General features: G+C 39.9%; 1 pseudogene; it reads right to left on the minus strand.

Annotated features, from left to right (window-relative positions):
• Positions 1–6,646: 6,646 nt before the first annotated feature.
• On the minus strand, positions 6,647–24,284 carry LOC138376963 (uncharacterized; annotated as a pseudogene).
• Between the last annotated feature and the right edge of the window lie 883 nt (positions 24,285–25,167).

Genomic DNA, 25,167 nt, shown 5'->3' on the forward strand with positions numbered 1-25,167 from the left:
AACTAGAATCCTTCTTCCCCAATGTGGGTCACAGAAACTAGAACCCCTTTTCCTTAAAGCCAGCCATAATACCTAAAAATATTGCACTAACTTTCCCTCCACCTTCTGGTGTAAAAACTGGCCATGAAGAAATTATCTGACCTACTTGCTTGACTGTAGGTCATAAGGCCCCCATTCCAGAGAGGGTCCTGCCCCACACCAGAAGGAAGGAACACTGCTCAGAAAGGCCGAGAAGAATCTACACAGACAGGCCTTGCTGGGTTTCCCCACTTAGTCTAGTAGCATTAGATCATAGCTTTTTTGTCCGATCATATTTCTACACGGCTGTCCATACTTTGTTGAACCTAACCATAAGAAATGGACAATTTTCCGTGTATCTTTGGGTCTTCACTCTGAAGTCTCCCATGTACACGTTAATAAAATCTGTACGCCCTTTCTCCTGTTAATCTGCCTTTTCTCAGTGGTTTTCAGTGACCCTTCAGAGGGCAAAGGGGAAGTTTTCCCCCAGCCCTGACACTAACAAGTGCAAGATGCAGACAACTCTTATTTCCCCCACATCTACAGGCTAACTAGTCAGCTAGTAGGTGAAACTTACAGAATATAAATGAATGAATTGAGTAGTTCCTTGTAGGGACTTGGGATATAACCAAACACTCCATGGTTGGTTTAGAGGTTAGCTTACTTGAACCAAAACCATTTGCAAATTATGTAAACTAGTTTAGAGTACAGTAAAAGCCCTGTGTCCCTGTCCAAACGTCCTAAATCAGCCCCTCTGTCTGTAAGTCATCTGCTTGTCAAACTTCTAGGTTGACATCTAGTTCTTGCAATATGAAAATTGCCATGACAACCAACAGGAAAGTTTTGTTCAACAGAATGTAATCCAAAAACATTTTAAAAAAAAACAACCTTTTGAGCAGTTTTTCTAAGCCAAAAAGAATTCACACGATGCACAACCAAAAAGTAAAATGTCTCACAGTTATAAAATCTGGGGATCACAGGGCAAGAAACAGAAAACTAGATGGCAGAGTCAAACTAACAAAGCAGGAAACATGGTTGGCCCAACGACCTCTCTTTTTCAGAAGCACCTTGCACGTAGGTGCCCAAGAAATGTTTGTTGATTTGTTCTAACTGGGAGAGATCCAAATTCTTATTTCATGTCCCAAAGAAGAATGAGCTTGCCTCATTTGAACCGAGACCAAATGCACTAAAAGGATATGGATTTCAGAAATCTCAATACTAGAAATGATTGAGCTTTTATAGTTATGCTTCCTCAACCACCCTTGAGTTAGTACTTTTGCAAAAAGTAAACTCAATTAATACTAAATAGAAAATGAAATATTTGAAAATAACTTATCTTTGATGTATTTCTGGGGGAAATGCTTACTCTGTATTTAATGGGAATTTTCTTATTTTTCTGTGTCATTTATTCTCTCTTTATCTGATGACTGCCCTCAATTTTTCATCCCATTTTCAGCTATGTGGTTCCGCCTCTGCAAGTTTCAGGAGGAGGCTGTGACTAGGCCTGGCCAATCAGAAGCTTTACACTCCTCTGACCACAGTGATTGGTTCACGGTTGTACCCATGACCCAATCAGAGCCAACAGAGCCAGTGCTGGACTATTCGGTGAAGGAACTTAGAGTCCTTATAATATCATCATGACCATCTCTTGGATTGTAAGGCCCTGTGGCATTACTGCAAATAACATTGCACCGACAGGTAGAAGGACTTGTCTTAAGCTTGGCCTTGCTTCCTGCAAGCTGTGTGACCTTGGACAAATCACTTAACCTCCCTTGGTCTCATTCTCCTTATCTGCAAAATTCCCTGGGCGTTTCCATGAAGATTTAATAAAAGATGCATATGTAAAGCCACTTTGTAAAGCCTTACTGAAATGTAAGACCTTGCTCTTTGTCTTCCCAGCAGCCCAAACTGGAATAAGCATGTAGAGATGTTTGGGTCTGTTCCATGCCCTAAAAAGCAAAAACATTACCCAAGACGAAGAGAATCTGAAGCCACAGAATGTCAGAGCCAAAAAGGACCTTGGAGGATATCTGGTCCAGCCCCTTCATTTCATAGATGAGGAAACTTGCTCTAACTATCCTTGAAAGGGAGGAAATGAGATAAGAACAAAAATTGCAACCATTCAGCCAGGTTCCCCACATTAAACTAAGGCAATTAGATAATAAACTATGGCCTTTTAAGACAGAGACCATGCCTGTATCTGGATACTGGGATTGGTTATCTTCCTTTCCTGTGGTAAACAGCCTCACCTCCAGAGAAATGACAGCTACAGAAAAAGTCAGATTTACCCAAAACTTCACCTCATCCACACAGCTCAGCCCTCTGAGTTATAAGATGGAAGGAGAACAGCGTTGTAGTTGGAAAAATTGCTGAGCCATGTGTCTGAAATGCTTAACAAATCACAATGGGGATTTTATTTAATTTTTTTTCATTTTCTCTGTTGGTGAGAACAACTCCTGCCAAGAAATTATTTGCCAAATAGTGACTTCATTTATGATTCCAGCAATGTGATGTTTAACAGCTGACATTTGACCAACACTTTAAAAAAAATCTGTCCCTTAGCTCACATAGCAATGGAAGTGTTGCAGAAATTCAGAGATGCACATGTAATGTTTAAGAATTTTGCATGGGCTGGGCATGGTGGCTCACACACCCGTAATCCCAGCCCTCTGGGAGGCCGAGGCGGGAGGAACACTTGAGGCCAGGAGTTCAAGACCAGCCTGAGCAAAAGCGAGACCCCATTTCTACAAAAAATAGAAAAATTAGCCAGGTATGGTGGTGTGTGCCTGTAGTCCCAGCTACTTGAGAGGCTGGGGCAGGAAGATCACGCAAGCCCAGAGGTTTGAGGCTGCAGTGAGCTATGATGATGCCACTGCTCTCTAGCCCAGGTGACAGAGTAAGACTCTGTCTTAAAAAAAAAAAAAAAAAAAAAAAAAGAATTTTGTATGGATAAGAGTTATTGGAAGAAGTCATATCTGGTCAATATTTTTAGACATTATAATAATAAAAATACCTAGTACTCACTATGTACAAAAAGCAACTTGTATATGTTAAATAATTTACTCTTCACGACAACTCTTTGAGGTAGATGCTATTTTAATCATCCACAGTTTGAAGTAAGGTCCAGAGAAGCTGAATAACTTTCCCAAAGTCTCACAGCAAGAGAATAGTAGATCTGGGGTTTGAACCTAGAAGTTTGGTTGTTTAGCTCGACTACTTAACCACTCTACTACAATGACTTTTTAATGATAATATTCTACCTAGAATGCCTTATATTTTAAGAAATAATATACATATGAAATTAAAATGAATTAAATCAGCTATTCAAATTTATCTTTCCAGAACACTGTTTCCATCACAGCATCAAGAGAAAGCAGAGTAAGACTGCAAGCTTTGGAGCCAGGCAGCTTGAATTCAATTACTGGCTAGTAGCTGTTATGACCTTGGGCAAGTTCCTGCACCTCTCTATGCCTCAGTTTCTTCGTCTGTAAAGTAGGGATAATAAAGGTACCTAAATCCTAGAGTGTTAGATAGAGTTCAGTGAGATAGTTTATGTAAAGTGAATAGCCCAGTGTCTGGCACATAGAATATGCTCAATAAATATCACCCATTATCAGTATCATTACTATCATCAATACCATTATTACCACTTCAGCTCTGCTCTAGCTCGTCTCAGCCTTACTTGCTCTTATTCCAGCTACCATGCCCTCCCCGCCTCTCACCTCTGCAGCAGCCTTCTGCACAGGCTCTAATCTGCTTCTCACATCTCCTACCCGGGCCTGACCTTAAACCCAGCTGTGCTCCTGTCACCTCCTGCCCGGGGCATCTGTGGACTCAATGCATGAGACTCCAGGAGAAGGTGCTTGGCCCTCAAGCATATGCAGCCCAGAAGTACTGGGCAGTGAACCCTCCAAGACTCAAACTTGGATTCTTTCTTCTCCCCTATCAAAAGGTGTATTCATTTGCCGGGGCTGCATAACAAAGCACCACAGCATGGGTGGCTTGAACAACAGAAATTTTTCTTCTCACAGTTCTGGTGGTTAGAAGTCCAAGATGAAGGTGTCAGCAGGTTTGGTCTCTTCTGAGGCCTCTCCCCATGGCTTGTAGATGACCACCTTCTTGCTGAGTCCTCACATGGCCTTTCCTCTGTGCACACACATCCCTGGTATCTCTGTGCATCCAAATGTCCTCTTTTTATAAGGGCACCAGTTGATTAGATTAGGCCCCACCCTAACAGGCTCATTTTAACTTAATCACCTCTTTACAGACCCTATCTCCAAATACAGTCACATTCTGAGATCCTGGGGGGTTAGGGCTTCAATGTAGGAATCTTGGAGAGACACAATTCAGCCCGTAACAGAGGATCCCAAGGTGCATTCCATTAGGCTCTTCATAAGGTCCTGTGGGACAGAGCAACAAGTTGACCTCACTGGCCAACTCACCCTTGTTTCCTGGTTTACACCCTCAGCCCTCTTTGGGATCATACACGCCAATAAAGAAAGACTTCACACATGAGCCTTGATCTCAAGCTCTTTTTTCTGGGGAATTGGGACTAAGGCCCCTGATGGAATCTATGGATGGTGTTCTACTTCAGGGTCAACCAGACCCATGGAATGTGGCCCCAGCTGTCGTTTTGGCTCTTACTGCCCAGCACTGGGCTCAGCCTATATTTAACACTCCCTCGCCCTCTCAAGGCACAGAGTCTTCATCTGCAAATGACAGGGCCAGGGCCCTTCATCCCCTTCGAATTCTATAAAAAAGCCATGTTTCACCTTCCTGTGAGTGACCTTTTTAACTCTCCTGGAGTTCAGTTATTATCTCCATAGAATTTTAAATAAGCCAATAATCGGGACAAATAGTGAAGGAAACAAGGTCCCAGATTTGCACAAAAAGGAGAGAGAAAATCACACAGTACTTTAAAACTTATTTAAATCAGTGCTCTAGCATTAGATAGGAAAAGTTAACAGATATACAGCTGCCCAATCCCAGATTTAATTAAAACCCATCTTTTATTGGTCAAAACATGACCAGTATGGCCACCAAGCCAAAAGAGAGAACTGGCTTAACACACACGTGCTCTCACACACATACACGCAAACACATACTTCTTAGCATTCTGTTATTTTATACTATGTAGAAGCAGCAGGATGTGGATGCAAATGGATTTTTCATGTATTTCTCTTGGCATTATGGCTGTATTTAATGTAATATCCAGTAAAGCAGAAATTTTAATTAAGTTTATGGCCTGACCAGCTGCATTTGTTTGGAATTTCTGTCTCTTCAAAGCAAAAATGTGAACCTGGCTTTAGACCTGGAAATATCTCTGGCTACAACTAAAAGCACTATCAACAATCTGTAAACGTGTGGTCTGAAATATAAAATAAGATTAGAAGAAGTGGAAGCCCATTATCAAAATATCACAAAATAGCTAGGTATATAGTGGCTCAAGCCTGTGATCCCAGCTACTCAGGAGGCTGAGGCCGGAGGATTGTTTGAGCCCAGGAGTTCAAGACCAGCCTGAACAACACAGCAAGACCTCATCCCAATTTTTTAAAAAAAAAAATCACAAAACATCTAAGTATTAATTATGTAGTCACTAATTTATCTGGACATGCTTCCAGGAAGTTAAAAGGGAAATTTTATATACTTTCAAGGGAAGAAAAACACTCAGCATCAAAAAATTGCCAAAGAATCATTTACATATATTTTACTTATTTCTATGGTTTTGTTGTTATTTTCCTTTTAATCTTCAGTGCTTTTCACTTTATAAGTGAATCAAACTTAGGTACAATCCATATTCAAATGTTTTACTTAATCATGTAGGTTTCTTTTCTTTAAAACAGTAAAACTTCTCTAATGCACACCAAATAAGAATAACGAATTGTGGCCAATATAAATTTTTTAAAGGTATTTGTATATATTTAGAAGCAATAACAAAACACTCTTTTAAAATATTCTATGTGTGAATGCTGCTTTTTGAGGTAGTCAAGGTCCTGCCTCTCCCACTAAACTCTCCCATCTCTAAACTAACTCTCTTCTCCCAAACTCATCCATTATATACATTCATAAATTTACTCAACAATTATTTATTGCATGCCTACTATGTGCCAGCCAGACACTGTTCTAGAAGCTAGGGATACAGGAGTGAACAACAACGGCAACAAAACATAGACTGCTCTTGCGCAGCTTACTTTCAAGCAGGACATATATCAGTTTCACATCCCTTTAGAGACTAGCACTCTGAGAAAACAGCTTGGCAGGAGGTAAGAGTGAGATGGGAACAGGACATTGCACCTTGGGAGGTGTGGCCTCCACAGAAAGTGCTATAGTGGGAATAGGGAAATCCTAACTTTTCAGAGTGATAAAGCCCCGGAAGCAGGTCCCTATGCAGTCCAGCAAAGCAGAACTAGAATAAAGCCTGCTAGACCAGTGGTCCCCAACCTTTTTGGCACCAGGGACCAGTTTCATGGAAGACAGTTTTTCCAAGAACCAGGATTGGGGGGATGGCGAGCAATGGGAAGCAGCTGTAAAAACAGATGAAGCTTCACTTGCTCACCTGCTGCTCCCCTCCTGCTGTGCAGTCTGGCTCCTAACCGGGTCCACAGCCCAGGGGTTGGGGAACACAGTGCTAGATGACAGAGAAGTAAACCTGTTCTATGTCAGGTGAGATAAGTGCTGTGAAGAAAACCAAAGCAAAGTGAGCAGGATCGGGAATATAGGATTAGGGGATGGGAGTGGAGACAGGGTGGTCAGGGAAGACCTCCTGGAGGAGGTGACATGCAAGCAGAGTCCTGAAGCCATGCAGGTGCATGAGGAAGAGCTGCCCAAGCCTGTGTGTGAGCATCAGCCTCCACCTGGTGGCCCTGCTCCCGGAGTAACTTCTGGTTTGTCCTTTCAGTTCAGTCAGGACCCAGTTGTTTCTGCCAACAGCATTTCCACAACATACCTTCCTCCTTCCATGCTCTAGAACCTTCTTCAAAGCTGACATCCCCAACCTGTGGGCAACAGACTTCATGACCCAGCCTTTGTGGTGGACAGGCAGCAGGAGAAAGAAAAAAAAAACTGGATTACACAAAGAGAAAATATACTGGGGGTTTACAAAAGTAGTATCCACATTATACATATTCTAGAAAAATTATTAAATTAAAAATAAAAATCCAAACAAGCAGAGAGAACAAAAGGTTCTACAAAAGGATACAAACCAGGCTCACCTCAGACTTGGCCTCTACAATAGTACATTCCAGAAGACAATGAAGACTTTAGGGAAAGGATCATGACACCAGAATTTTTATACTTATATACATGAAGGCAACAGTAAGTCATTGTCAAGTGTGTGACATCTCAGAAAGTGATCATCCTTGTATCTTACTTGAATAAATTTCTAGAAAATATATGCAGATGACCAAGATATAGGTGAAAATGAACAACTCCAGAAATAGGAAGTTGTAGCTAACAGGCCAGAGGCGTCCTTGTCTACTCAGGTTGGGACCCTAAATCAAGAGCTCCAGCTGAAAAGGTTCACATGTGGGGGACAAAGCGTGGCCCTGCTGTGTGGCCCTGTGGTGCTTCCTCCAGCATAGGTTCTCCTGTGGCTCCTCTCTCCCTGCCACGGCTGGGAAATGGGCTTATTGCACCATATCCTCCAACTCTGTTTGGAGGAAATCTTTTGCATGTTTAATGGCCACTTAAAGCAGTAATGAATAGTGTTCTCTTCCAGCACTTGCTAACAATGGCTACACTGGTCACTCTGTTAAGAAACTGAACCAGGACAATTACTTTTAAAAGACATTTTCCTGCACAAAAGCAGAATGACATAGTGCAGCATAATGACCCTTTTTTTTTTCCCCTGCCATGGAATATGAATGATGGTTTTCTGCACCTTTCAAAGTCATACTGAGAGTCTTGAGTCATTGAGGTTTAGTTGGGAAAGACTACTAAACCACCAAGTAACAGATAGGGCCTGTCACTGAGCCTCTTCATGCTCTTTCTTACAGGATCTCTACATGTTAGCAAAACATTAAGCCAGCGTAATTGTAATTACATTTTTTTAAAAAAAGAATTATAAGGAAATACGCCCAAACATTAAAAAAAGGGATGGTTTCTCTAGGCAGTGTACTTCTATGTGATGTTTTTCCTGATTCATATAGTTACCAAGTATTTTAAAGAAAGATTTTTAAAAAACCAGCATATGTTCTATTATGCATACCATGTAATTGCAACTATGTAAACATGAATACGGATGCTCCTTGACTTATGATGGGGCTATATCCTGATATCGAGAGCCCATCAAAAATTAAAAATATCGTAAGTTGAAAATGCATTCAATACAACTAACCTACCAAACATCATAGCTTAGCCTAACCCTAGCCCATCTTAAATGAGCTCAGAACACTTACATTAGCCCACAGTTGGGCAAAATCATCTAACCCAAAGCCTATTTTATAATAAAGTGTTAAATATCTTATGTAATTTATTGACTACTATACTGAAAGTGAAAAACAAAACAGTTGTATGGGTTTCTACTGAACGGGTATCATTTTCACGCCATCATAAAGTCAAAAAATCTTATGTCAAAACTTCCTAAGTCAGGGACCTTTTGTATATCAAAAGGAAGAAATACATCACAATATATTTGTAAGTGAGACTATCAATAATTTTTCCTTCTCTTTATTCTTATTTTCTAAATTTGCAGTAGTAACATATACTATATCTGTAATGGAAACAAATTTTTCTTAAATTAAAATAACATGATGAGTGAATTGAAATTGCTTAAAGAGAGCAAACGGACTGCTATTTTGATGCCCCCAAAATTGCAAATTATACACAATGCTCATTTTTATCAAAACTGATTAGAGTTTCTATTTATACTTTTAGTACAAACCAATGCTTTTAGCTGCAAAGAGATGAATTTCTTTTATAACATCTTAGAGTTCAAACTGTACCTGTAAGTTCTTCAAAGGTATGAGTAAAAATCCGTAAATCTTTAATTTAATCAAAATTATAAAGGATTTTCTACAGGGGGGAAGGATAACAGACCATCGGTTGTAGCCTCAAGTTGGATTAAGTAGTCAGATCTTTCTACAGCGCTGGCAAATCCTGCCAGGTGCTTAGGAGTGCACACTTTTTGTGTAGCTCACCTCATAGAACCCAATTCAATTTCGGACACCAGCTCATTCCTGAACACCCCTCACACCTCAGAATCTAAACTTAGAAAGAAAGCCCATGAAGATAGGACACTCGTCTGCCAAGCTCACTACTGTATCCTGGAACATGGGAGGTGCTCAACACTTGTGGACTTGAAAAACTTGCTCAAGTGCCCATTTTTACTAAAGGATTGGAAACAACAAAAAGAAGCAAGTAAAAGACCAAAGGCCTTCAGGTTGGATGGACTGCCTGCAGAGTCACAAAAGGAAGCCCTCCAGAATGCAGTGGCCGCCTACCTCTATGCCTTAGTCACAGGCCTGCAACCACCATTTTGCAGTGGCCAGTGCCTTTCCCAATGACAGCACCCTAGACCAGTTTTCTTCTCCCAGAGGTGGGACCCCAACCGTTGCTTGAATGAGGACTTTGCAGATTGAGCTCTGACCTTCAGGAAGACCCCACCTCCTATCACCAACAGGACAAGGCATCAGAATCCAATCTGACAAAAGCACCTTTTCCACATTGTGGAACACTTGGTCTGACCTAACACCAGGAGAGCGTCAGGCACAGAGTGGAAGGTGCTGGGCTTTCACACTCCCAGGCCCACCCTTGTGCTGTCTTTACATCAGCAGCGAGAAACGACTCCCATGCCCTTTGCTTCTGCCCATCTCTGCTCCAGCTCTCCAAGTATAACGATTTGGTAACTCTCTGGGAAACAAAATAATGCCCAGATTCAGAGTAGTCCAAATCTATATTAAGAACAAAGAAGCATTTCCTAGAAGAAACACACTGCCAAGATTTCACTTCACAATGAAGACGGCCTTTAGTTTACTTTGCCAACCAATTTATTAATAGTTGTTCATTGTCTTAAATCTTCCACTTCTGAAAGGAGTTTTGTTTTTCCTTTACATTACCAAGTAGCCCATTAAAGAGACTTTCCCCATCAGTATGTTTTCAAGGTGGGAAATCAAGGCACATTCTCTCCAGTCATGTTTCTCAAAGTTTGCCCACAGCCACCTTGCCTCAGAATGACCTAGGGAATTCTTAAAAAATGCAGATTCCCTGAGACCTAGCAAAGATCTTCTGAATCAGAATTCCATAGAAATGGGCCCTAAAATTTGTATTTAAAAACAAGTTTCCTGGCTGGGTGAGATGGCTCAGACCTGTAATCCTAGCACTTTGGGAGGCCAAAGTGGGAGGATCATTTGAGGACAGGAGTTCAAGACCAGCCTGGGCAACATAGCAAGATCTCGTCTCTACAAAAAAAAATTTTAAAACGTAAGCCAAGAGTGGTGGTGCACACCTATAGTTCTAGCTACTTGGGAGGCTGAGGCAGGAGGATCATCGCTTGAGCCCAGGAGTTTGAGCATGCAGTAAGCTATGATCATGCCACTGTACCCCAGCCTGGGTGACAGAGGGAGACCCTATCTCAAAAAAACAAAAAGCAAACAAGAAATTTCCTGAGGAAAAATATATGTGGCTTACACTATGTTTGCAGTTCATATGTGGTGAATACATGAAAATATGGTGGGTGGAGTTTCCTGAGTGATTCTAATGCAAACTGAAGAACCCACTGTTTCCCTCGATAAAAATTGTGAAATTTATAAAAAATCAGTATGTTCTTCCCACCATGTTTTTCCATTAGTAGTCCAAATCCCTGGGGTTCAGACTTAGCTCAAATTCCTGTTGTATGTCATTTTACCGATAGGTCAAGGCATTCAGGAGGTGCTCGTGGGCAGAATTCACAAGCACCTCTGTGGTCTGACTTCATGATGGCATAATGATAGCCAATGTTTATTGACTGCTCTGTCATTATCATATTTAATCTTCACTATAAATAGATAAAATCTCATGAGATAGATGTCATTTTATAAAATATATGTCATTGTCCTTATTTTGTAGTTAAAGAAAGAGGCTTGATGGAATTTGAGCCCAGGTGTGTTCTTATGTCCAAAGCTTGGGCTTGTCCTGCTGCACCTCCATGCCTGTCACTCATGCCAGGGATGTCTGTTAATAGCTTTCTCTTCTTTTGTTCTTGAATTATTTTAATAATATATTTGAGCCTTTCTCCTGCCCAAATATATTCTGTATGCTCACCAGTACCTTAGGTTACCTATTTAGAGCAATCCCTTTGATTTAAAGCTTTATGTTCTGCTAAATTTATCCTTTCAGTTTTTGCTAAAATTCGTATTTTATTACTCTCTGGGCATTAATATTAGATCAGTTCCAGAAAACCTTTTAATGAAGAAAGGGTGGCAAAAGTATGAGATGCTGGATGCACCGGGTGGGAAAGAGGCATCTCACTACACCAGGGAGAGAGCACCAATGATTGGCAGCTGTTACCCTCACACTGTTACCCAGGACCAGCTTGCCCTGGAAGCCTGTACTGACCTCTTAGGATCTGTGCTCACTGATGGCAGTCCTGTTATGCCAAGAGTGGAGCTTTTCAGAGGATCTTTATGTATAAAATGATGGTAGGGGGATATTAACCACCTTGAGAGAGACTAAGAATACAGTTGACATCAATTAAAATAGGCATGGATATTATCACACTATTTCTTTGTAATTTTTTACTATAAAAAATGAGATGTGTTTGGCTTATGATTCAATCTGGCAAATCAATTTTATGAGCTTTTCCTTAAAAATTAGGCACTTCATTGTTCAGAAAGGAAACGACACAAAGAGGTTGTTTAACATCTGAGAAGGCAAAGGAAGACTGGGAGATCGTGCAGAAGTTTGGGCATTTGCTTCTTTCTTTCCTTGTTTCCGTTGAAGTATATTAATAATTTTTATACCTGCAAGCTCTATGAGGGTAGGGATGCGGTTTGTCCTTCCCTGCACTATCTCTGGTGCCTAGAGCAACAACTAGTACACGGAATGTATTCAGTAAACATTTGCGAGGAATGTTGTATTGAGGCCTTGTAGAAACCTTATGTTCGGTTTGTCACAGAGGTTTTGTATTTTTTACTCCTCACGCAGCAAAAAAATTAAATGCAGTAACAATGTCTTAAGTTGTTAAATATCTGAGCACATGTACAAGATTTCAAACATAGCTTTTTGTCATTAAAGATTTGCCTAGAAAAAAATGGAAAGTCTGATAGATTAGAACAGTGTAGAAGAATCAAATAAATTTAAATTCAAAAATATCACAACAATATTTGTTGCTATTTTTCTCTTTCCTTGTGCTCTGGAATAATATTATTTTGCACCAGGAACAATGAATCATTTGTCATCTGTGTTATGCTCATTTCCAAATAAAATTGCTATGTAGGATGGATTTATAGACAAAAGCCTTCTTGGGTCTAAAGACAAGTGAGGATAATACAGGGTGTCCCTGTATTTTGTAAATAAATTTAGCTACAATTTCCCATTTTCCTTATGTATGGCAACTTTTGGGACACCCTGTATATTGAAGACTGGTGATTATTAGAAACTATAGGAATGTTTTAATTAAGTTTTATTTATTTTTTTTTTTTGTTGAGACAGAGTCTCACTTTGTTGCCCAGGCTAGAGTGAGTGCCGTGGCATCAGCTTAGCTCACAGCAACCTCAGACTCCTCGGCTTAAGCGATCCTACTGCCTCAGCCTCCCAAGTAGCTGGGACTACAGGCATGCGCCACTATGCCCGGCTAATTTTTTTATATAGATTTTTAGTTGTCCATATAATGTCTTTCTATTTTTTAGTAGAGACGGGGTCTCGCTCAGGCTGGTCTCGAACTCCTGACCTTGAGCGATCCACCCGCCTCGGCCTCCCAGAGTGCTAGGATTACAGGCGTGAGCCACCGCGCCCGGCCTTAATTAAGTTTTAAAAGTCTAAAAAAGTGTCAATCTTTAGTTTGCTATAAGTTTGTTCTTATGGATTATAAATATGGAAAAATATATTATTTGGGGGGTAGGGATATTAAAGGAAGCCCTATGGTTACACTGCAGGGCCTCAGAGAATCTTTTTAGCTTACCTCTTTCTCCCTGGCTTTGTCTGGAGTTTCTTTCTCTCTCTTTCTACATACACACACACACACACACACACACACACACGCATACCTGGATATGGATATAGGTGTAGATATAGATATATACATATATACACATACGTGTAAAACCCTGACAATAGAAAGAAACGTACCCAAAGGCTTAAAATAGTCTATATACAGGAGATTTACAGTGGCATTTCTTTTCTTCTTTAAAATTGTTATTTTCTACAGGAAGACTGTATTATATTTTACTTTTATAATCAAAAGAGAAATAGTTAAAATGAATTAAATTTTGTTATGCGTTTTTTAATCACAATAAAAAAAATTTTTTTAAATCAAGCTCAAATGGGATATACTTTCGGCCTCTCAGGTATTTATACCTAAATTCCCTCGTCAAGCCCATATTACTACCCACCTGGTGGCAGTCATCAAGATTCAGTCACCTAGTGTGAGGCACTTTTGGTACCAGACTTTATGAATCCAGCCTATTTCAGTGGCAGCACTTGTCACAACAAGGAAGCTTAAAAGCTCCGGAGCTGAAATGACAGCATGACTTAGCAATACCTTGGCGTTCAGGGGGCACCAAGACGGACACTCAGTGACAGAAAGTGCTGTTCTTCCCTTGGGCAACTGGTTCGTTTTTGTTTTACAGGCACTGTGGATCAGGTGCTGGTTTTTATTAATATTTCCCTCTTCCCTCTGGCCTCGGCGCTCAGAGTCAAATCATGTCGTATCTTTTCCAACTCCATATGACCTTAAATGTACATTTGGGGGATCATTTTATTTGTTTGCTCATACTTTCTCTCTGACTTTGACTGTCCTTTTTATGCTGGTGTTTTTCTACTGTATTTTATGTCTCTCTATAATCTGCCTGAAATCATTTTTGGAAGAAAAAGAACACAAAAATTAATGAACTAAGCGGAGTCAGGAACGCGCTGCTCTCCCTTGGGGCCTTCCCAAGCCCCGTGAGCTCCCTGGGAAGCACAGCTCAGTGCAGCGGGAAGAAAAATCCAATGGACAGGGGAAGCTCAGTCTTCTCAATGTGCCCTTTTCACAAGCAGGGCCTGAGTCAACTTGCTCAACTTCTCTGGACCGCAGTGTATGAAGGATTTTTCTTCCCTAAAATTCCTTGGAACTTTCTCTTGCCCTGGTTTCCCTGATTTGCAAGAGCTGTAAATATTACCTGCCATAAAGTAAGCATATATAATGAGGTCCACTCATTTAATAAACATTTAAGGAGGGTCAATTATGTGTAGGGCAGTGTGCTACATTAAATTGTCATACTCTTCACCCCCAGACCCCAATTTCCCTGGGTTAATTCTCGAGAATTTTTTTCAAGACTTGATGTAAAGATATTTATAGCCATGTCATTAATAATGGCAAAAATTTGATACAACATAAATATTCAACTATATGGAAACAGGATAAGTAGTTTCTCAGATATAATTTGAAAATTGTAAACATTAAGATGATATTGAAATATGGAAACAAACATATTTATATGTCATTAAATATAAATATATTAATATTTTATTATATAGTAAATAGATACTATTATATTGTATTACATACTAATCATTTAATATAAATAAGTTTTGTTGAACTAAAAAAATATATATATGTATATACACACACACCCCCCCCTGTATATAAAATCAGGAAGGAGTGCACAGGAATTTAAACAGCTGAGTTTGAAGTAAAGTTTTAAGTATACTTTTTGGGTATGACAGGTAGTAAAAAGTTCAATGATTACTGCTAACATCAAATCATTAGTTGCTTTGAACGTTTAGGTTCAAGATTTTGGATAGACTGTAACTTACAAAGGTATTAGTATCCATAAATGTGTTCAGACCATAAATTCTTCATCAATGGTTCTAAGAACTATTTGAGAAAATTTCGTGATAACTTATTGCAGCATGAAAAACTTTGGACAGCTTGGCTTACAGTTTTAACAGTGTCAGTGTAATTTTGGCTTTAGCAGGACTAAGTTATTTTCCAAGAGTTCAATTGCTCCTGATGCTTATTCTTTACTGTAAGTCATAATTCTATGTTTGTGGCAAAATAATCATTTCCATAGCAACCAACTGGGATGTCTCAAGGAGAGGATTAAGGCTTCAGGAAAGGAATAAACAACAAGGGCAGATGAATAATGAAAATAATCATGATCCTTAGTCTCAATAAGACTACAAGGAATATTAGGATGAGAATGTGCTATAAGTCTTTCAGAATTATTTTAGCCTTCAAAAAAATGACTTCAGTTCAATTTTCTAGGAGTCTTCAGTTACTGTAAGACAGAACTACTCCTATACACTGTATATATAAATGGGGTGGGAGAAGCGTAATCAAATCTCCATAACATTCTAATTGTCTAAATGCCAATTGTACAGAAATACCCTGCAATAGTATATTGGAAAGAAATTTATAGGTGTGTGTAAGGTACAGTGTACAATAAACTGCAGGGGCAGAGCTGAACTATTTCATTTTGTTAATTCACTTTTTTTCTAGAACAAAAGGAATTCAAGGGGAGTCTTTTAGAAAAGAATAAGTCATTTGAAGAATGGACTTAAATGAAGCAGGGATTAATATGGTCCACACTTTTCCTATTAAAAAAACATTCTGGATAAATAAAAAATTCAAAAGACTATCGATGAAATTTGTGTATGCTGTCTATATTTTAGAGCAAGTGTTACATTATAAAGTGATTAATAACACGACCCATAGGCAACCCTGAATGTTTGGCTCTTCAACTTACAGGGATTTGCATGTTGCACAATTTGCCCTCATGGCTCTATGCTGCATATACCCCTGCTGTTAGTGACCTCTGGCAGCAGACCAACATGCAGTCAGCGAATTCCAAGGAAAGATAGCTCAACAGAAGACCAAGGAATGTTTTTTGAATATTTCTTCATTGTCGTATAATTTACATATGGTAAAATGCTCATATCTGAAGTGTACAATTCTAGGAGTTTTGACAAATGAGTAGGTCCATGTAATAACACCCCAGTCAAGACACAGCATTTTCATCTCCCCAGAAAGTTCCCTCATGCTTCAATCCTACGCTCTTACTCGCTTCGAGGCAACCACTGTTCAGATTGATTTCCTCTTAGATGAGTTTTTGCCTGTTTGAAACATCATATAAATGGAATCATATAGTATACATTCTTTTGTGTCTGGCTTCTTTTGCTCAAAAAGTTTTTGAGATTCATCCACGTTGCATGTATGAGTATTTCCTTCCTTTTTATCGCTGAGTAGTATTCTGTTGTATGACTACACTGTTTTATTAATAATTTTCTCATGCTGACTGATCTTTTGTGGCCAATCTACATAACATAAATTGTAAATCACAAGCCAGCCTACCTATATGACCTACACCTTCTCTCTCATCTGATCATCGATATTTTGCATTTCTAAGCATTAAAATGAAGTTAAAATCCCTTAATTTGGACTGACAGGAAAAGCCAAAATGAGATCATTTTTGTTAAAGCAATGAGTTTTGTTACTTTCATATTTATGCCCAAACTACTGGCAAAGCAGAGATTTTTCTCAGAATTGCTTTATTGAATCTACAGGGATTTTAATTAGCACTGGAGCCAGTAAACTTTGATTTGGAGGTCCTTCCACCCCTGCCCCTTCTTCCCTCCCAGAGCTCGGCTCAGGACAGCTAGCCCGACTCCAGTCTCACATGGCCTTCATTGCAGCTGGCTATGACAGATGGAAATAGTTCTAATAAGTTAATTCTAGGGGGTTAGATAATGAGGGCTTAAGGGTTTTTCCCTGCCAGAGGGAATTTACATTTTAAAAGGGGACTCTTGGAAAGCAACTCCCACTGTGTGGAAGGTAATCAGTAAATGTTATCGCCATTCCGTTGAAGAACCAAAGTTATGAAACTTTAAAAGCAAAATTAGACAGAAGGTAAGAAAGATATTCTCAGAACCAGAGGGACAGCATAGCATCCTTTGAACTCTGCTGAACTCTACTGACAGCGTTGCTGTGGAACTCCTAGCATCCATCTTGCTGTTGAATAAAAGATCAGCAGAAAACAAACCAAGACACGAAGAAGGAGCAGCCTGTGGAATGATCCGAACCTGCATTCAGACTCCCTGGACTCCAGTTATAGCTACGTGCAGTCCGTTGCACACAAGGAAGAACAGGAATTGGAAATATTAATTTACACTATTTTTTCCTTAGTATTCCAAGCTACCCTCATACTTCCCCCCATTTGGCAGCAGAGAGATTGTGTGTGTGTGTGTGTGTGTGTATGCGTATGCACGTGTATGAGTGTGCACGTCTTCAAAGTAGGGTTGCTATGACAGAAATGCAAAGAGATAGAAGAGACAATGAGTTTGTCTTAGTCCCTTTGTGCTGCTATAACAAAATACCACAGACTGAGTAATTTATAAACAACAGAAATGTATTTCTCACAGTTCTGGAGTCTGGGATGTCCAAGATCAAGGTACCATCACTCGGTGTCTGGTGAGGGCCTTCTTGCTGCATCCTCACAGGACAGAAGGAATGGAAGGGCAAAAGGGACCTAAGCTAGTTTCCTCCTGCCCTTTTACAAGGCACTAATCCTTAATTGCTTCCGAAAAGGCCCCACCTCTTACCACCACCGCAATGGGGACTAAGTTTCAACATGTAAATTTGTGAAGACATTCAGACCATAGTAGAGTTTCAAAATAGACTTTTGAAAGTAGAGACAATAGTTTGAGATAAAAGTGTTTTGAGTTTCAAAAGCCTGGATTATCAGAATCAAAACCAAGCTTCTGAAGGACCAGAGGCATGAAGTTTACACTATTATCCATGGATTTAGAAAAAATGCTTCCCAAAGGAGATACAGCCTGTTCATATTAAGGGAGGAAAAGGAGGAAAGCCATTTAGATACTGCTGGGTGATCCAAAGAATAAGTCACACCTGCCCCTGGCAAGTCAAGCTAGGTAGAACCCCCGGTAAGTTGGGGATCTGAGAGCAACCAAGACTGTGTTTCAATCCTTGGCTAGGGCTCACAGAAGTGGCAAATCTTGCTGCCCTCTCCCACACTAGCATGGTAGAACAGCAGCAGTAGATAGCCATGATGGTACAGCTTGTTGGGGCAGGGGGAGCCTTAGGCAGCCTCACTCCTGTCACTCGAAAAAGTATTCAAAAGTCTTTGGTCTCCCCCCAACATCATGAGGGAAATTACCTTGATGACATGGTAGCTCCTATACTACCAGTACACAACTGGGCAAGCTACCCCAGAGATGCTGGATCAGAAAGGATCAGAGACCAAATTAAGATATTCAAATCACGTAATTTATTAAATCAATTTAAAACATAAAGCAAGAAATGGGGGGAAAGAGATGGGGTAGGTAGGGAGGGCTGGTCCTGGAAGCCAAGTGAAGATAATCAATGAACAAATGGTCAGCTGGGGTTGATAGGTTGAATAGATGTATATCAAGGGTTGACTTTGAGTCTGGAAACACAAAGATCATTGGGGCCTTGAAGGGGTAGGTTTTGAAGAAATGGTGGCACTGAAAGCCTGAGTAGAACGTGTCCCAGGGTTACTGGGATGCCTGGTCATCTCCAGGAAGTACACTGACACAAAAAATTTATCACACTGAAGGAACCAATAGATGTATTGACTTGGGTGGAACAAATGAAACAAATCTACTGAGAGATAATGTTTCATACCTGGGATACAGGACCAACACAACTCAAAATTAGACAAGAAAAATAACTAGAAAATCAAGAATCTTGAGGTACTAACTCACACTGAAAGATTATGAACTAGAGAGGCTTTAGAGCTAGAGAGGCTTTATTTATGTTACTGTTAGATGACTTTTCACTCATATTAGTTTTAACTCTCTGGCATTACCTCTTAAAACTTTTAGTTCTTCAGATTTACTTATAAACAGTAGCTGACGCCGTAAGGAGAATCAGATTAATGAGACTAATAGCGAGTATAATCAGCCTCACTAAAAGGTAATTGAGGTTTTTTTAAAATAAGAATTTTATTTTTGCACTTTTTTTTTTTTAGTATAGAAGGATGTGTAATTAAAAGCCCCACCCCGACTTATCAGAGGAAATCTCTTCTAACCATTTCTAGGTGTAGTTCTTCCTTACATGGTAAGTTTATATTTATTTTTAAAAATTTATTTGTCATTTAAGAGATTATCATTCAAAAGATTTAGGATCATTTAAGAGATTGCCAAAAGGATGAAAACTTAATTCATTTTCATTATTCCCTTCCCCCCTCCTCCAAAATGTTGATGACTATCACTTTAGTTCTTTTAGAGGTTATTTCCATTATATACTTAAACATACTTTGAGTTCTTTTTCAACTTTAGCCATTACCTTCTGACTCATCACTGTAATAAATAAGCATATTTTGAGCCCTTTAAAAGTGTTTCTAGGCCGGGCGCGGTGGCTCACGCCTGTAATCCTAGCACTCTGGGAGGCCGAGGCGGGTGGATTGCTCAAGGTCAGGAGTTCGAGACCAGCCTGAGCGAGACCCCCTCTCTACTAAAAATAGAAAGACATTATATGGACAACTAAAAATCTATATAGAAAAAATTAGCCGGGCATAGTAGCGCATGCCTGTAGTCCCAGCTACTCGGGAGGCTGAGGCAGTAGGATTGCTTAAGCCGAGGAGTCTGAGGTTGCTGTGAGCTAAGCTGACGCCACGGCACTCACTCTAGCCTGGGCAACAAAGTGAGACTCTGTCTCAACAAAAAAAAAAAAAAAAAAAGTGTTTCTAAATATACCTAATCACTCCCCATCTAACCCTTTATCCTTACTTCAAGCCACCAATGTTCTCAATCATTTCTGACCCAGATTATTGAAGTAACATCCTGTATGCTTTCCCTCAGTCCTTTCATGTTCTCTAATCTAGTGGCTCTCAAATTTGAGCATGCATTAGAATCCCCTCGCAGGCTTGCTCAAACACAGATCACTGGGCTCTACCCCTGGTGTTTCTGACTCAGCAGATGTAGAATAAACCTGAGGGTCTGCATTTCTAACAAGTCCCCAAGTGAGGCTGATGCTGCTGGTCCAGGGCCACACTTTGAGCCACTGTTCTACTCTGCTCTCAGCACTGATGCAAATTGTGTCCTATTTTAAACAGTTTTATTGAGATATAATACATATACCATCTAATTCACCATTTAAGTGTGCAGTTCAATGACTTTTAGCATATTCACAGAGTTGTGTATACATCACCACAATTAATTTTAGAATTGTGCAAGAAACCCTGCATCCCTCAATGTTTATTTATTTTGATGATGTCGAGCTCACATTGTGTCTTACGGGTCCTTGCATCCCTAGCACTTAACACAATGCCTGGCATACAGTAGGCATCAACCAGTGTCTGTTGAATGAATGTAAAAATGCAATCAATTCAATTAATAGGCTATAGCTGAGATTCTATGACATAATATAGAAGCATAGAATATATTAGAACAAAGACTGCTAGTTACCTCTGAATATGCAGACTTCTCTTCTTAGTAATAGAACCTCAATTTACATTTAGGCACACTGTCCTCAAGCTGAAAGACCACATTTCCCATTCTCCCTTGTAGCTAGGGTGGCCATGTGACTCAGTTCTGACCAATGAGATGGAAGTGGAAGTATTATGTAGAACATCTGGGAAGTTTTCCCAAAGGAAAAGAGCCACACTCCTTTTTAGCCTTTCCTCTATCGTGCTTCCTGGAACTAGGACGTGATATCTGGAGCTCTAGCAACCATATTGGACAATGAAGGAAAAGAAACAGAAAGCTGGAAGAGCCCCTGACCCTGAAGACCAAAGAATCTCATACCACCTTTTACAGGAAAATACTTTTAATTCTTAAGCCACTATTTTTAGAATTTTAATTGTTTGGAGACTAATATAATCTTCACTGATTTATGAAAGCCTATGCTCTTTCTACCACATCATAGGATTCAAGACACAAAAAATGCCTTCTATTGTTATTGTTGAATTTAGCACACTCTCTGTTGTCACTTGTTAGTGTTCCTTCAGGCATCCCTTGAACTTTGGGTCTATACCAAAGTTTATCAGTCTCTTGGAGTAGCACTGATTCATTGAAAGAGAATGGGACCTGGAGTCAGACAGTCTTAGAATCAGTCCTGGCTTTGTCTCTTAAGAAAGCTTACTGAGTCTCAACTGCTTCTTTTAGCAAGGAGTTATAACAAAAACCCACCTGGAAGCTTGTTAGGACGATGAAAGGAGATGAGGCATGTGACACATCCAGAGGAGTGACTGGGAGATAGCACATAAATGCTTCTTCCTGTCATTTGGGGTCTCTCTAGGGAGCTTAGGACAGAGATGAATTAATTTGAGACATCTTGATTATTTTATGGAATCCACAGGAAACACATAAGATAATTCTGATTTAGAAGAATCTGAGCCAGATTATAAATTTCAGGCACTATCTTACTTACTGCTGTATCTCCATTGTCCAGAAACAGTAAGTACTCAAGGAGTGTTGGCTGAATGAATGAATGAAAGCATCATTAATTCCGTGGCCCCAATGCTGCAGATTCAATATTCCCCTGAGTGTAACACAGACTAAGTGTAGGCCAGCGTTACTTGTAAAGTGACCAGTCAGACCTATATTAGGATCTCCTGAGGCCCTTGCCAGACCAACCTCCTAAATGTCTCCCCCCACCACCAGCTGTTTCAGGGTCCCTGAACTCTGCAACCTAAAAAAAGGGACATTATGCTCAACTATAATTATTAATAAGCAGCAGGCAGTGGGATGCAAGTGAAAGTCACAACATGGCAAAATAAAAGCAATCTGCATAACATCGACCTTAATCACAGGTGCTCAGAAAGATTCAAGTTTCTTTATTTTTTCCCCATTCCTTTCTCTTCTTGGGGACAGTATAGACTGGGTGAAAAACACTGTACCCAGATCCTGTTTCACCTGCTCTGTTAAGAAAAAGAGCTCTTCTCACCCCTAGAGCTCTTACGAGCTAATTACTGAAAATTGCTATGGGACCTTTTACAAAATATAATATCCCTATAGTGATTCTAGTAGATGCCTCCCGGGAGAAGCAGCATTCCTTCTCCTGACTATTTTTATATTTTAAAAGGTTTGACTGAAGCACCATGCAATTCCCCTGGAAACTCCCTCCTAAAGTCTGTGAAATAGCAGGAAACAAGCATCTTGAACTTCAGATATTCACTTTGAGAAACAGGTGCAAGCCTTGTGTCCCGAATTTCCAAGAAAAGCATCAGCATTTATTCATCAATGATTTTCAGCAAGCGGATTTTGCAGAGGAGGTAAATTCAGTGTGTGCAAAATAATTTGGAACCCAAACCATAAGAAGACATGGAAGAAAGGAAAGAATATGGCATTCCTTCCCCAGGCAAGGCGTTTCTATCCTAGCCACGCCCCCTTCACCCTGTGAGGGAGGCCCACGGAGGATCACCAGGGCAACCGCAAGAGAAAGCGTGTGGTTTCCTCGGCGAAAACTCACCATCCTACCCTTCTTTACTTGCTTACCTTCCTGCTCTTCTTCTGTTGATCTTTAAAATTTTATTGCTACAATATGAATGAACCTTGTAAACATTATGCTGAGTGAAAGAAACCAGGCACAGAAGGCCACCTATTGTATGATTCCATTTATATGAAATATCAAGAATAGGCAAATCTACAGAGACAGAAAATGGATTAGTGGTTACCTATGGGTGGGGTGGGTAGATGGAGTAATAGGAGGTCCTCGCTAAGGGGAATGGTTTGCTTTTCTTTTTTAAGGTGATAAAAATGTTCTAAGACTAACCATGGTGAGGCTTTCCCAATTCTGTGTTGATACCAAAAACCATTGAATTGTACACTCTGGATGGGTGAACTATATTTGTGAATTATATCTCAATGAAGCTCTTATCTCCAAAACCTCTTTTATGACTAGTTTTAAATCACATTATGCTTTATGTAAAAATTTACACAACTCTTATTGCAACTCCATTCCAGAAAGGACACTCTGTAGACAAGCTGGGCAAATGAATATATTTAATTGATATATCAGAGTTTCCCTGTGAGTACTTCAGAGGACAGTAGGTTTTCAGCTGTTAATAAGTGTAATCATTGTTTTAAAAGGTTTCACGGTAAAGGAAATTTAGGAATGGCAGGGTTAAATTTAAACAGGATCTTTACTGTTGGAGTGCTCAGAGCTTTATTAGGCAGACATGCATTGTGAATCTCCAAGAGGGGGATAAGAGCGTGCATGGTTTGCCAAACCGGTTTTATCTTGAAGCCTGTCGTCACAGAACATCACGCAGAATCAGTCTTCCATGACATGTATGCTGGTAAATGCTGGTATAAGTCTCTAATCTCAACAGGAACCCCTGGCAACAAATGTTATCATGCAAAAATTAATATAGGCCCTCACATATTTGTACTATTTTCATTTACACGTCTGCATCAGTTTTTAAAAGTTCAATCACAAACATTGACTTTGCTTTCTAAATTCTTTTCATTCTATATTTAATATATCTAAGCATAACAAGCGTGATGTAGACTAGAAATTCTCTTCCTCACTAAACAGTAGGTCATTCTCTGGTATAACTCTGCTTGCTTCTGCAAAGTGGAATTCGTGTTATTTTTGTCCTGAAATAGAAAGGCATTCTAAGAACATATAAAAACCCTCCAGTAATCCTTCTGACCCTGGCCCATAGATCAAATCATTCTTTCAGAATTCCACTTAACTGCATTTCTCAGCAAAGATGTATTGGCAAGCTAAATGGAAAGGCTTCAAATTACTCAGACTTTATTAATTTTACAAAATATGCTTTGAAGTATTATAATAAATAATTAAAAGTAAACGGCACATTTGAGATTGGTGAGCAGATGTTTGGGGGCATCACTCTTTCCTTCCTTCTACTCTGTCCTTCTCCGCTTGCGGCACTGCGGAAAAGACCATCTCTCTCCTATCACGGTACCGCTCCTTGCGCTCCACTGCCCAGACTTATTTAGAAATAACAATTCACCAGGGGAGGGAAGGAGACTAATGCTTACTGGTCATATTAGTTGGATGGATAGAATTTGAAGAAGGCTGAGGAAGGCACCAGGAGCAGAAACTTCAGGTACTCACCTAAAGAATGATACCTTTCAGACGCTGTTTGGCGACTAACAACAAGAATCATTTGCACGGGGCTTTTAGTTTTACAAAGCACCATCATATGCAACAGCTTACTTAACCCTGCAAAGAAGCGGAGAGGTTACTCCTCTCTCCTCATTTCACAGATGGAGAAATTAGGACTCAGAGAAATTAAGAAACAGGCCTAAAATTCTCAGAATATTGTGGAATGGCAATTTGACTCCAAGGCTTTTGAATTTAAAACCTACCCTTTTTCCACCTTCACTTGACTAGGAGATGTCAGAAAGATAGGCTGGGAAGAGATTGCAAAGGTCCTTGAATGACAGAAAAATGTATACTTAGCCTGCAGGCAGTATGATTGTTATGTACTATCTTGTCTAAAGGTATACAGGTACAATATGCTTAGTCGAATAGAGTCACCACTTCTGATCCTCTTAAGAAAAGTTCCCAATATATCTGACCTTCAAATGAGTTCAAATAATCACAATAAGCATCAAATGTTTTACTTGCTGTTTTCAACCCAGCCTTACAAATGTTCATTGTGCAGTTAGGCCAGGATTCTTTTAAAAGACGTCCATATCAGGTATTCACAAAGGTTACAAATAAACTAGCCTCCTAATCCTATGTCTGTACTTGCAAGCTTTGCATTGGAACAGGAATCAGTATAAAATTCTAAGTCCAACGTTATGTATTAGTTATTCAACACACATGACTTGTGCACCTACTGTGTGTCAGGCATCAATGCCAGGAGCTGGGCATTCAATAAATGAAGAAGATATGCCCCTACCTTTCCAGAGCTTACAGCTAAGTGCAGCAAAACATCCAGGCGGATAGAGCATGGCGTGGTAAAGGATAAGACAGAGAAAGCAGCAAGGGGCACAGGAGTGCATCGCCTATACTTAGGAGTCGGGGAGCTTTCCTTGGGACAGTGACAGAAAACTGGAAGACCGGTGGGAGCACAA

This window comes from Eulemur rufifrons, chromosome 29, assembly GCF_041146395.1.
Source record: "Eulemur rufifrons isolate Redbay chromosome 29, OSU_ERuf_1, whole genome shotgun sequence".
Lineage (NCBI taxonomy): Eukaryota > Metazoa > Chordata > Mammalia > Primates > Lemuridae > Eulemur > Eulemur rufifrons.